General features: G+C 37.6%; 1 long non-coding RNA gene across 1 annotated transcript; it reads right to left on the bottom strand.

Annotated features, from left to right (window-relative positions):
- Positions 1 to 159: 159 nt before the first annotated feature.
- LOC103896044 lies at positions 160 to 4563 on the bottom strand. Its single transcript, XR_657380.2, has 5 exons — positions 4420 to 4563; positions 3322 to 3350; positions 2460 to 2557; positions 1510 to 1624; positions 160 to 285 (listed from the first exon to the last, which is right to left on the bottom strand). It is a non-coding gene; the product is annotated as an uncharacterized LOC103896044 (long non-coding RNA).
- Positions 4564 to 5289: the final 726 nt, after the last annotated feature.

Below are 5289 nucleotides of genomic sequence, written 5' to 3'. Positions count from 1 at the left end.
TAACTAAATATTTCAACCCAGGAACTGAACAACACCCAAAGAAATCTATCTATAGGTCTTTATTTTCTGTTCTTTTTCAATCGCAAGTGAATTTGGTCCATAAAAACCTATGGTAAAAAAAATTTAATATGTGGTTGCTGGTGTTGCAATTTACCTAGTAATCGCAGTGAAGAGACCACGAATGCGTGCTCGATGCCGGGACACAAAGGCTTCTGTAAAAATCACCCCACGGTTTTCCTGGTCTAGTTGTCCATGAATAATTCTACCCAAACGCCTGGATAATGCCTGTAAATAGAAGCTGGGATGACTGCTAAAATTGTATATTAACGATATTGAACAAAAATTAATCAAAAAATCTGTATTAACAGATCAGCAAATTAGTTTTGCTAAGACAGATAAAATATTCAGAAATGAGGACTACAAGTGGAAATTATTATTTAGGTATATTGAGAACGTGTCTTGCTACATGTAAGTTGAAGCCTTTATGGCCCACACTCCAAACCTCAGGGTATTCAGCTTTCCTAACAACGCCCTCTTCTATCAGATATATGTGTATCTAATGATGAAAGAAAACCTTGCAAAATAAATTAGTATGGTTTGGAGATGCACAATGAAAACTAAGATTTAACCTTTGTATTAATTTTGTACAAACCAGTGGCAGACAAATTCACTATCCATTTTTTCAAACAGTCAAGATAAAAATTAGCAACAATAAACACAAAAGAAAGAGGTGCAAACAGTTTATAAATGTGCATCCTTGCAAAGTGAACTAAACTCAGGAAACATTGCCCAGGAAACAAAGAGAAACCATGTAATAATTTTTGTATGTTAGAAATGTTTTTGTAGAAGCTGATCATGTGACAAATATTAGAGGAAATCTGCTCATAAACTGAGCGTCAGCAAGGTTGTCTGTGGTACCTAATATGACTGTTCACCTAACCCATGCCACAGGATTAGCCTTTGAAAAAAGTATCTTCCAAACAAAATCCAACCTTGACCAAAAGTCAACAATGGTAAGAGCTAATCCTTTTAAACACTACAATAGTCACTAACAAAGGTAAATAGTTTTTTGTTTCTACTCTGAATGTCTGGCTTCAGCTTCTAGAAACGAACGTGTATTTTACCTTTTCTGAATAAATCGAAAGGTCTCTACCATTGTATTTCTGCTTCCTGGGTAGTTAATGAGACTGATGAAATTACCCCTACATCTTTAGTATTTCAAACAAATAATTTTTCAGATCTTACACTAATCTAACCTGTTCCTAACATTACTAATCCTAATCTGTTCCTAACAGTCATAAAGATTCTGAAGAAATTTTGCCCAGTAGTGAAAAGGCAAACATCAACCTCAATCTGTGAATAGCTGTTACACTGCAACCTTTATGTTTTTAATACTTTTCTTAGAATGACAAGCAGCTCATCACAATTAAAGACATGGATATTGCAAAGGTAACAAAAGAAGGTGAAGACAATAAATTCTACATTTGCTAGGTTGGTGGCTTGCATCACCTGTATCAGGAAGTCTCCCGGAAGGTCGTACGCCTTACAGAGTTCTGATATTGTCACCTGGCCAGTTTCCTGTAGTTTATCATTTATTTCTTCTGCTAATTGATCCAGGTAACTCCTTGTTTAAAAACAAGAAAAAAAAACACCCAACACATTAAGTGTGAAATTCAAGATCAACCTGTTAGCCACATGCTGAATTATTAATTGACCTGGCACTATACTTCTTTCTGTTGCATCTTGGCAAAAATAAACTGAAAGTTATTTTAAAGGAATAAAGGAGAACAATGTCAGTGAAAATGTGGGGGTTTTTTTGAAAGCCTGCTAACCAGGTGGCTAATATTAAAATTGGCCATTTATCTGCTTGTATGAAACTGTCAAAAAGCAGGAACAGGAAAACATTATGTCAATGAGACTTATAAAAGGGCTTTAGCGAGCACGATAGGTCTTAATTATTTCAACAGAGCCACATTCTTTGCCAAGAATAAATCCTGCAGTGCAATCAATATTAGAGACAACCCCATAAGAGTATTACTTCAGTGGTTGTTAGTGTGCTGAATGCCATGAAATAACTTGCTCATACATCTCAGGTTCGTGAAGTAAAGCAAGAGGTGGGAAAAAATGAGAGGGTTTGTCAATAGCTGAGGCGGATAGCAAAGCCACAGAGCAAATGAGATCTGGCTGCTGTACACAAAGACACTGGGAAAGAAATGAAGCCTCTTAAATGCAGGATACCGGGCAGAGACATTCAGTAAGGCCTTTGCTCCATGGATTCACTGGATGCTCTGCAGGGATCGGCCTCACTCGTCATCTGGAAAAGAAGCGCCGATCACCACCAAGCAGTCCTAGTAGCAGTCAAGAAAAATGTATCTCGCTTCAGAAGCAACTAAGGCTGGCCATCACTTTTAGCCTGCATTGAGATGTGAATTATACATATTGCTCCTGAAAGTACTCACTCATTTATAAGCTGTCCCAGTACAAGCTGAATAGTTTTTTCAGATTTAACGATGTCGTTAGCTCTGTTTTCAATGTGCAGAAGGTCCACATTTATTACCTAAAAAAAACCCCCAACAAAACCTCTTATCAGAACTTTAAATTGAAATTAGTACTCAAACATCGAGATACTACACTTACACATTCCTATGTCTTGAGGAAAGCAGCTTTTATTTTTTTATACTATTGCACACATACGCAGTTAATCTGTGATTTGAAATAAAGCAGCAATGCTTTAGGGGGAAAAAGCTCTCTTTGCAACTGTGACAAGGTTAAAAGAAACCTATATAATAAAAAATTCCAGAAAGCTATGAACAGAAAATACTAAATTGTCTTTCAAAAAGGTTTTCTGATTCCAAGTAATTTTACTCAAGCCAGAAGGGAAAATTAGTCACAGAGGAAGACTACTGGAGGATAAAGATTAGTGGAGACAAGAGATTAATGAAGGCAGAGGGAAGATCCAAAGAGGCGTGCAAAGTTAATTATGCATGCTCCTGCAGCTTTAAATTTAAATGGGAAACATATTTCTTCTCTGTGTGCCCCCCTTAGTTTATAAAGGAAGAGTTCTTAAAGAAAATCTGCATATTTTAGCGGTGATTTCAGAGGTCCCAGATTATCATTAAGCAGAGAGGAGCTTTCAATAAAGCAGTAAATGGATGGATTAAGTAATCTGCAGTACTCTGACATGAGCTACCAGCTCTTCATAAAGTTTGTTCTTTTTTAAAAAAATAACTTAGCTGGAGTATAACTGATGAACTCCATGTTTACAGTATACAAGGTGAAGAAAGGAAATAAGTGTATAGTTTTTTATTACTAAAAAGTTACCTGTTGTAAGTCAACAATGTTTACTCGACCTTCAAAAAAAAGTACAAATATACTTTTAGTAATTAAAACACGTTTGAACAGATTTAGAATATAGCATAGACCATCGTGTACAACATATTTCTTCATTACTTTTTTGTAGACCAATTAAACCAACTTCAGCTTTATACATTGTCAAATCACGGACACCACAGGTGGTCAGTGCAAGATATCCCATATTGTTCTACCCTACAGCCTTGCTGACAACCCAATACAGATATTCCAGAAGTAAAAATCACTGTTCAAACTCCCTCCCAATTAGTTTTTGCCTTGATGCTGATCTGGATTTGACCACTATTCCATGAGTATCAAAACGGAGACTGCCAAAACCTTCTACCTTTGCATGATGCTACTAACAAAAACCAGCAACTTTAAATTAAATTCAAGCTATCATACTGGTATGATACACAACGGCCTAACACAAACTGAGGCATACTGGTGGTAATAGTAAGAAAATGACTAATCTGTACAAACATAATAAGGAACTTGATTTTCCAAACATACGATGCCATGAAATTCACCCTTAAATATAACTAAAAGTACAATACACTGTCTTCTCATTAAAACCATTGACAAAAAGCAGTTTGAAGCCTATTTGCTTCCTTATATATCTAAGTCAGATCTTACAAAGCAGACGGCTTTTCATACTGGTAAAATAAAAGACCTGTCAGTGACAATTTAAAAATATTGTTATTACTAATGACATGAAAGGAGAATGATTTTGAAATTCTGAGTCAAGGCCAAACATCTGGGCCAGATACTCAACCATACCGAAATGCCAAATTTCCTTCAGAAGGGTTCTTAGACCACTTCTACCTCAGAAATTCTGCATGGGTGAAAATGAACCAAGTAACATATCTTGATATGCTTACCTAAAAGCTTAACACAGATCTAAAGTGAAAATAAAATAATAGTAGGTGAATTAATGTGTAGATGAAGCAATAGGAAGCAAGCTCACTTTTTTTGCAAGATTAAGGGTACTGAAGAAAACTTTCAAATTCTTTCTGTAGTCCTCAAAATTAACTTCCAAATCCAGAGGAAGAAAGCAAATGCCACACTTACCACCACAAACATGAAGCTCATCCCGGATCTCCCTACTAATCTGTGCTGGAGTGACATACTCTTTTCCATCAAGTGTGTGCACTACTTCCAACTGCTTTTCCGCAATCAGTTTAGTGACAATTTCTATACAGTTCCGTTCTGACAATCTATTAACAGCATAAAGAATAATCAGTTATTCTAAGTAAGTACTTGCTAAAATTATCTTTAAATTGATGTTTCAAAAATACTAAACACAGGAAGTACAATGAAGATTACTTGCTGTTCTGTGCGAATACTTTTTAACACAAAAAACTAATTTCAGGATCCTACTTATCATCCCCCAAATCATCCATATGGCTTCACTTGTGTGGGTCATCTCTCTAAAACAGCTTTTACTCTTCTCCTGAACAGCTGTCAGCCCCTTTTGCTGTAAGAATGCACCTGCCCGTGAATTTAGGAATGGTTGTGCTCACAGAATTTGTATCTTTGATGCTTCTGCACTTTTTTATTTTAGGGGATGTTTTTGCTTGTTTGGGATTTTTTTTTTTTTTTTTTTGGTAATAAAAACCAAGCTCTGGGCAGCAACCTCAACTGCTCAACAACACACAAGGAAGAAACAGAGCACTGGAGCCGTGACGGTGTCCAGCAGCTTGAACTGAAGGGCGATTACATACCCACGCACCTTCGTGGACCTGCATACACGCTCTGGAGGCCCTAATGCCCCTTCAGGGCTCACAAGAACTGACACACAGGTCAGCGCCAACCAAAGGGGGACTGCAGAGGGGCAGCGCCTGGTTGACCCCCCCGGACCCCGCCGTGTGTCAGGAGCGGGGCCCGTGGCACACCGCCCCCTGGGGCCGTGGGGGCGGAGTGGGGGAAGGGAGGGCCGCC

This window comes from Aptenodytes forsteri, unplaced genomic scaffold (assembly GCF_000699145.1).
Source record: "Aptenodytes forsteri isolate BGI_AS27 unplaced genomic scaffold, ASM69914v1 Scaffold401, whole genome shotgun sequence".
Classification (NCBI taxonomy): Eukaryota; Metazoa; Chordata; class Aves; order Sphenisciformes; family Spheniscidae; genus Aptenodytes; species Aptenodytes forsteri.
This window is presented reverse-complemented; position numbering and strand designations above follow the sequence as displayed.